General features: G+C 41.0%; 1 long non-coding RNA gene across 2 annotated transcripts; it reads left to right on the top strand.

The window, feature by feature from the left end:
* Positions 1 to 4177: 4177 nt before the first annotated feature.
* On the top strand, positions 4178 to 6698 carry LOC121984237. 2 transcript variants are annotated; one of them, XR_006112826.1, is made up of 2 exons: positions 4178 to 6178; positions 6316 to 6698. It is a non-coding gene; the product is annotated as an uncharacterized LOC121984237 (long non-coding RNA). The 2 variants fall into 2 exon arrangements; XR_006112827.1 differs by having other exon boundaries at positions 4178 to 5178.
* Positions 6699 to 9250: the final 2552 nt, after the last annotated feature.

Below are 9250 nucleotides of genomic sequence, written 5' to 3' on the forward strand. Positions count from 1 at the left end.
AAATTGGGTTCGAGTGAGCCTTATTTCGGTTGGCCGAAATCACCTAAGCGAGCGGAGATGGAGCGAAAGACCCGAACTGAGGTAAGCAGCACCGGAGCAAAGGACCTAGATCGAAAAAAGTCAATAGTGTTGACTTTAAGGGTCTGGGTATCTGGAATCAGTTCGGGTGCCCAGACCAGTTTTGATGCCCGGACTAGACTGGCATCCGGAATATGATATTATTCAGATCACATTTGACCACGATCCGTTGCGAAAGGGATAAAGTTATATCCCCTTCCAGGCGCCTGGAACCCTTCCAGGTGCCTCGACCAAGGCTATAAATACAGCATTGGTTCAAGAAGTTATAATCAGCAAGCAATTTCATTTACAATACTTATGCGCTTCTCTTTGTTAGTTTAGCTTCATCTTTCTATGCTTTTATTGCTGTAAGAGGCATCTCCGCCTGAAGGAGTATTTAGTGTGCTTCACTTCCTTGGATTAACAACCTCCCCAGTTGTAATCAAGTAAATCCCTTGAGCCTCTGTTTTTTGTTTATTCTAATTTTATTTATGCAAGTGTTCATTTAAGTCTGAGAAGGGTATTTTCTGTTTTATTTTGTGCAGGGCTATTCAACCCTCCTTCTAGCCGGCTCAACGGTCCTAACACCTTAGATCAGAGTATCTGGATCAGGTTTGAAGAGGCTATAAAAAGGGGTCTCGGCCAGCACTTCAATGACACTAAAAATTAGATTACTTGCACTTTTGTGTGCTGCTCTGAAATGCTTCAACAATGCTCAACTACTGCTTTGACAATCAATGACTCTTTTACTTATCCTTATATTGTCGGTATACTTTGTTTAGTTTGTACTTGTAATTGTTTACTTGTAAAGAATTTCTGAGCTATTAGTGATTGCCTACCGAAAGTGATCAACGATCGCGGACCTTAGAATTGGAGTCATCACAAGCTCTGAACCAAGTAAAAGAAATTGTGTTAGCGATTGCTTTTGTGTCTCTCTTTATTCCGCTGCATTCTTTGTGTTTTTCGATAAACGAACGAATTATCCACGAATGTTATTCACCTCCCCCCCATCTAACACTTCATTGATCCTATAATTGGTATCAGATCTAGGCCACTCTGATTTAGTGAAACCACTAATCGAGCAAGGGGTTCGTCTTTAAAAAAAAATTATATACCGTTTTTGCTTAAAAAAATATTCTTATGCCTTTCATTTTTTTCCCTCCAAAATTATTTTAAAAAAATTCATTTTCATCTTTTCATCATTGGTTTGTATTAGCAAAATACTGTAATGCTTTTACCTTTCTGGGATTGGCTTCTATTTCGTTCAGTCACCATGTATCCCAAGAACTTTCCACTCTTGGCCCCAAATAAACATTTGTTGGGATTGAGCTTGAGCCTATACCTCCTCAAGGTCCTACAAGTTTCTTCAATATCAGCACATAAACTAGAAGCCCGTATAGTTTTACTAAGAATATCATCCACATAAACTTCTATATTTCTTCCAATCTGCTTCTGGAAAACCTTGTTCATAAGCGTTTGATAAGTAGCTTCTGCATTCTTTGGACCAAAAGGCATAACATTATAGCAATAAGTACCTTCAGTAGTTATAAAGCTAAATTTTTCCTGATCTGCTTTAGCAAGTGAAATTTGATGATACCCTTGATAGGCATCCAGCATACTAATAAACTCGCAGTCAGCCGTGGAATCCACCACTTGATCTATGCAAGGTAGAGGATAATAGTCTTTTGAGCAAGTCTTGTTGAGATCTCTGAAATCAATACATACTCGCCACTTGTTACCTGGCTTAGAAACCAAAACCACATTAGCCAGCCAACTTGGAAATTATACTTTCCGAATGTATCCAGCCTCTAGTAGCTTGTCTACTTCTTCTTTGATAATCTTATTCTGATCAGCTCCAAAGTCCCTCTTTTTTTGTTTGACTGGTCAGGCATCCGGATATACATGAAGAGCGTGCTCTATAACTGATGGCGCAACACCTTTCACTTCCTTAGGTGTCCAAGCGAACACATCGCTATTTTTTGATAGGCACTTTATCAAATCTTCTCTGAGACCAGGATCCAGGTCAGAAGCGATATGTGTGGTAGCTTTCGGTTGACCAGGCTGTATTTGCACTTCCTCCTTCTCTTCATATATAAGGATGGGTGGCTTTTCATGAATGACGTTAATATCCATCCTCTGAGATTTTCGGGCGGCATTAGCTTCCACCCTTACAATCTCCACATAACACTTATGTATTGTTATTTGGTCTGCTTTGACTTCCCCTACTTGATCATCCATAAGGAATTTTATCTTCTGGCAAAAAGTAGAAATGACCACCCTGAATTCATTCAAGGTCGGTTGACCCAGGATAACATTGTATGCTGATGGAGCATCCACAGCTATGAAGACCGATCGGTGCATCCGCATAAGAGGCTCCTCCCCTAAAGATATGGCTAATTTTATCTGACCCAGTGGTTGTACCTCATTGCCTATGAACTCGTATAATGGAGTAACCATAGGCTGAAGCTCACTTGGGGTCGATCTGCAACTGGTAAAAAACTTGTTTAAAGATAATGTTAACAGAGCTACCAGTATCAATAAAAGTACGTGAAATGTTATAATTGGCTATAACAACCTTAATTATCAATTCATCATCATGGGGTACTTCCACTCCCACCAAATCTCTGGGTCCAAAACTGATCTCCAACCCTGCCGCCTTCTCAGCGCTACATCTGATGGCATGAGTTGTTAATCGCCGAGCGTGCGACTTCCTTGCCTAATTAGAACCACCATCCGTGGGCCCTCCTACTATCATGTTAATGTTGCCCTAAGTGGCATTACTGCGATTTTCTTCCTGTCGAGCCGATGATGGCTCTGCTTGTACTTGATTGGGTGTATGTGCTTGCACCACGGGGAGAGGTAATATTCTCGCTTGTGATCCGCTCAGTTGATATTCAATTTTAAGCGGGTTATTTTGTTGAGGATATCGCAGGCGATTTGGAATTGGAGAACGCTGATGATATCAAATGTTATCTGCTTGTTGATTCTTCAAAGTGAAATAATTCTCAGTATCATGAGTATTAGTCAGATGGTATGTACACCATCTTTGAGGAAAGTGTTGAGGAAGCCCCACATGTTGCACCTCTTAAGGTCGAGGCTCAGGATGACGATGGTGTGGGTCCGCTCGAGGTCCTTTAGGAGGTTGGGTAGGTCCCCCCAGACGGGCCACTATTGGAACTAATGCAGAGGTGTTAACCTCTTTCCCACGGGCATCTTAAGCATCTTCCACATTGATAAACTCCGAAGCCCGTTCAATTAATATATCAAAATTGGTAGGAGGATTCCTAACCAAATCATTGAAAAAATCATTATCATTAAGCCCTTGAGAAAAGACACTTACTAGGATCTCTGTGGTGGCTGATGGAACATCAATAACCACTTGGTTGAATCTCTTAATATAAGCCCTAATAAACTCTTTAGGGCCTTGCTTGATGGAAAAAAGACTTCATGGAGTTTTATGATACCTCTGATTGCTGGAAAAATGATGTAAGAATATCTTGGGGAAATCCTTGATGAGACGAATGGAATTCTCCAATAGTCGCTTGAACCATCTTTGAGCTACTCCTCCGAAAGTGGTAAGGAACATCCGGCATTTAACTCTATTAGTAAATTATTGGAGGAGCGCCGCATGCTCAAATTTAAGAAGATTATCTTCGGGATCAGTTGTTCTCGAGTATTCTCTGACATTTAAATTCTGATAATGTTTCAACAGTAGATCATCTAACACCCGTTGAGAAAATGGAGTGATAATCCTTTCAAGAGAACTATCGCTAGCTACCACCTTTCCCTTTCATTTTTTTTCCCTTACAGGGGTTTCTCCAAAAGATTCCTGAAGAATTGCTCTTCGTCCTCCTTATTCAAGAGGTGTCCAGAAATAAGCTTTAGGACGTCGGGTGGGAGAGAGAGGAGCAGAGAACAGCTGAGCCGGATCTCCTCCCCTGATCTCCCTCTCTCAGTGGTGAGAAGTTACAGACATCGTTGAAGGTTGCACTACAGGTAATGTGCCACCAGTATTCACTTGTTGTTGCTATTGTTGCTGTAAGGTTCCCCAAACGTTCATTAAGGAATTTAATTTAAGTAAACATAATGAATTAAGAACTCGTGAATGATCACAAGGATAATTTTATTAATTAAAATTTTCTACAGATTTTAGGGATTTTTAGAGTTTTAAATGAATTTGTATGACATAATTTAAGGGAATATAACTACTTAATTTGTGGGAAACATATATCATTCAAGTTTAGTTGGGAATTAATTATAATTACCCTAGGTTATGGCTAATTGCCCTAAGTTGAACCGATTAAAACCTAGGTTTATAAAGACCTAGTGGTAAGAAATCCCGTGCTCCTCTTCGCTGTGCATCGCCGAAATCACCGTCTATCTTCTCCTCACCTCCACGGGGTCCGATCGGGCTTATCGTTGAGCTCTAAATCTCGATCCGATTTCACCCCATCTCGGAGGGTTCTGAGAGGTTTACAAGAGGGCGTAGAGTCCGGCGACCATCACACGGCGGCACGGCAGTGACTGAGGCGAGGCTACGGCATGGGAACAAGAAGAAAGAAGGCAAGTTCATAACCTTTATGATTGAGCGAGATCTATGAGGTAAGGAGGTAGGAACTGAGGAGGAAGGGTGAATCATTCACCTAGGAAAGGAGATTGGCGGAATGGTTTGCGGAAGTTTTCTATTCTGTAGATTTTCATTCGGTTAAGGTTTTGTTGAAGTTTTCTATTCTTGAATCGCATGTTTTCTAGGATTTTGTCACTTTGGTGGAGACTGATTTCCGGTGGATGGTTCGCTTCTTTTTGTGAATCTTGTGGTTTCTCATGAATTGTGAATGGGTTAGACTCGATTATCTCTGTAGGTGTTGATGGTTCGAGTTTTCTGTATGTTTTTCTTCTGCTTGTTGAAATGCTGAATCAGGATGCGGATTGGTGGTTGAAAACATGGATTGAGTTTTTCTGCAACAATCTTGCTCGACTAAATGCCTATATGGGTTGCTGAAGGGTGAACTGGTGGTGTTTTGATTCTGGAATGATCTGGGTTTGAGGCGTGGTGTGATTTCTTTGAGGCTGCGGAGTGGTCCTGGTTCGAATTGGGATTTTCACAAAGATTTTGCTATGGTTTGTGATCGAAATGGGTTTCGTTTGGTTTCTTCGAGTTAATATGATTTTAGGATCTTGTTTTTGGTAGCCTTAGTTAGCTGTGATAATGATGAACTTGTTCTTTGTGCATCTGGGAATTTGGAAAGGATTGTTGGGAATAATTGTGGGGTTGTTAATATTCTCACTACTTTACAACTGAGTTTTATGATACTTGCATGTTGTTGCACTATTAAACTTAATGTAGTTACCTCACCTAACTGTTTAGGAGATGTAGAATTATGGACAAATTAGAAATGTAGTCTATATTTTATCATGCACGAACATATTTCATATTCTTTAAGTATCCCATGCTATATATGAATGTAGTTGGTGAAAGGTCCGACAGTATGTTGACATCCTATACCATTTAATAGTTGTAGATTTCTAAAATTTAGGTTGTATCTATTTGTTGTATTTATTCTGTTATTACACTTTGAGTTAGCTTTGTAGTGTTTTTGATTTGTTGGGAATTAATATTCATGTGGGATTGGAACTTAGTATAGTGTTGTAGGATTGTAATTTCTTTATCTCTTCACCATGATGCAAGCTTTCATTAGGTTCTTCTAGTATGGCTAATTGATTAAAAGATGAACTTTCATGGTTGATTGCTCTCTTTTGAGGATGCATGATTTCATTGTTTTCTTTAATATGGAAAAGGTTACCGTATGAATGGAATAGAAAGACATGTTCAACTGATACAGAATATTGAGGACATATTATGTTTTCCTTTCTTATGTAGCGAATAGGATGAATATGAGCATATGTGGTGACAATACGGGATGAGTGACCCGGGATGAGCTCCGGGGAGGGCCCATCCAAACTTGACTGATAATTTATTGTTAGCTTCGGCTATATGACTGACTGCATATTCTCTAGGAGGCATCTCTAGGGTCATGGGATTGTTGATTGGCTCAAATTGTGGTTGCCGGATATGTGACTTATTCACCATATTAGCTACATACTATGACTTACGCATCGGGTATCTCTATTTGCAAACTGTACTTAGTTTATATTTTCGTTTGGTTTCTAGTATCATCTCCTCTACCTTATGGATATCCTCTTAATCATATTGGTCTGTACTTGCTGGGTGGTAGACTCATGATATTTATATTATAGGTGAGGATGACCTCCAGGATATGTCGAAAGGCCCTCGGACGGAGTAGATGAGAAGGTGAGATGGACGCATTGTACTGTCTGTTGTCAAGGAGTACAGAGTATGCGAGATTTACTGCGAGGGATTTTTCATTTCTTTATCATTCAGGAGGGGAATGTTTCAGGAGTTTTGGTTCATATTGATAAATATATTCTAATACGGTCATGTCCATTGGTTATGATAAATTTCTTCGATGGTACTGCACTTCGATCATTCAAAAAGGTAGTTAATGAGAGGGATATATATAAAAAAAAACCGGGGATGTTTCAATTGGTATCAGAGCCCACTCCTAAGGGACAGCATGCGCCAGCCATCTCGTCAGGAACTCGACTACTTCAACCAACAAGTTTGTAAGATTTACGTTATTATAGTTCTTCATTTAATGTGATAACTTAGTCCTGCTATGATTGATATACTGAAATGTATTTATGGGACACAAATGAGATTAAATCGGAAATATACAAGTTATGGCTGGTCGAAGGAACAACGGTAATATAGGTGGTCAGAACAACCAGTTTCTAGAGGGACTTACTACACTCCTATGGGAGCAGAATCGTATTCATGGGGAGCAGATTCAACAACTGTTGCAGGCTAGGGATCAAGAGAGCACACCTAGACGTCCTACACCCAGTGCGCCCCCAGTCTACAAGCAGTTTCGGGAGCTAGGGCCGACGGAGTTTAAAGGCACCACAGATCCGATCGTTGCAGAAGGATGAATTCGATCTCTGGAGATGATATATGACTTCATGCAACTCACAGATGCAGATAAGGTTAGGTGCGCTATATTTATGCTGCAAGATGATGCACGAGTATGGTAGGAAGGTGCACGGTTGATAGTGGACTTGGCCACATTGACATGAGTTGATTTCAAGGAGGTATTCTACGGGAAATACTTCACCGCTGGCAATAGAACCCGGTTGGCAAGGGAATTCTTGGAACTTCACCAGGGAGATTTGACGATGACAGAGTATGTCAGAAGGTTCGAGAGGGGACGCTACTTCGTACCCATGATTGCCAGCCAACCAGTTGAGGAGTTGAAGCACTTCATTGAAGGATTGATAGCTGTCATTCATCATGATGTCAGACTAAGCCGGGTCACCACATTCAAAGAAGCAATTGACCAGGCACTGATGTCTGAAAGGGACAGAAATGACATGGTTAAGGAAGCTCAGAACAAGAGATTGAGTTATCAGGGAAGGGATCAACAGGAGTCGGGCAAGATGAAGTCAATTTCTAGCCAGTATCAGGGCAAGCAACCACCTACACAGACACAGCCACGTCCTTAGTTTCAAAAATCACAACCAGTTGAAGGTACTACTTCCAAGGTTGAGAACAAAGTCCAGTTCCCCAAGTGTGAGAAGATACATGTTGGACAGTGTCTGACAGGTACCGATGTTTGCTATATGTGCAAGAAGCCAGGACATTTTACTAGGGACTGTCCTCAGCTTAAGGAGCCAACCAAAGGAAGAGTATTTGCTATGACTCAAGAGCAGGTGGATCTAGACACAGCTATCATCACAGGTATGATTTATGTAACTAATTTTCCGGCCCATGCATTAATAGATTCTGGAGCTACCCATTTTTTCATATCTGCGACATACATCACAAAACTAGACATTATACCTGAACAAATGGTTACGGGATATAGTGTGTCATTACCGTCAGGGGAGGAATTACATAGTAACAAGATAGTAAGGAACTGCCAAATGATGATGCAAAATCATATGGTAGGCACAAGACTCATTGTGCTGGACATGACAGAGTTTGATGTGATCCACGGAATGGACTGGCTAGTTCGGCATGAGAAAGTCATTGATTGCAAACAACGAATGGTTAAGTTGAAGCTACTGAATGAAGAATTCCTCATTTTTCATGCAGTTCCACAACTAGCCATTTCCCCCATGATTTCCGTGTGTAAAGCCCGACGAATGCTAAGTAAGGGATGTGAGGGTCTTCTGGTCAATATTACGGTTAAATCAGAGACTCAGAAAACAAGTTTGGAGGAAGTGGAGGTAGCTCGTGATTTTCCAGAAGTGTTCCTAGAGGATATTGCAGGGCTACCCCCGGATCGGGAGGTGGAGTTTGGAATATAACTGTTATCGGGAACCACCCCAGTGTCAAAAGCACCATACCGACTGACACCTACTGAAATAAAAGAATTGAAGGAGCAGTTGCAGGAGTTACTGGACAAGGGTTTCATCTAACCAAGTGTATCGCCATGGGGAGCACTGGTGTTGTTTGTACGGAAGAAGGATGAGAGTATGTGCCTGTTCATTGATTACCGGGAGCTGAATCAGGTCACGATCAAAAACAAGTATCCATTGCCCAGGATCGAGGATCTGTTCGACCAGTTACAAGGAGCAACGGTGTTTTCAAAAATTAACCTGAGATCAGGGTATCATCAGATGAAGGTGAAAGAAACGGATGTGCACAAAATGGCATTCATAACCCGTTACGGACACTACGAGTTCCTAGTTATGTCATTTGGGCTCACTAATGCCCTAACAACATTTATGGACTTGATGAATCGAGTCTTCAAACCTTACTTAGATCAATTCGTTATTGTCTTCATTGATGATATACTAATTTACTCACGGAATTGCCAGGAGCACCACCTGCATTTGGCAACAGTGCTGCAGACATTGAAGGATCAACGTCTGTATGCAAAATTTAGTAAGTGTGACTTTTAGTTAAGGCAAATACCATTTCTGGGGCACATAGTCTCAGAGAAGGGGATAGAAGTGGATCCAGCCAAAGTGGAGGCAATCCAGAATTGGAGTACACCAAAGAATGTTACTGAAATTCGGAGTTTCTTGGGGTTGGCAGGCTATTACCGGAGGTTCATACAGAATTTCTCACTAATTGCTCTGCCCTTGACTTCGCTGACCAAGAAAGGGG

This window comes from Zingiber officinale, chromosome 5B (genome assembly GCF_018446385.1).
Source record: "Zingiber officinale cultivar Zhangliang chromosome 5B, Zo_v1.1, whole genome shotgun sequence".
Lineage (NCBI taxonomy): Eukaryota > Viridiplantae > Streptophyta > Magnoliopsida > Zingiberales > Zingiberaceae > Zingiber > Zingiber officinale.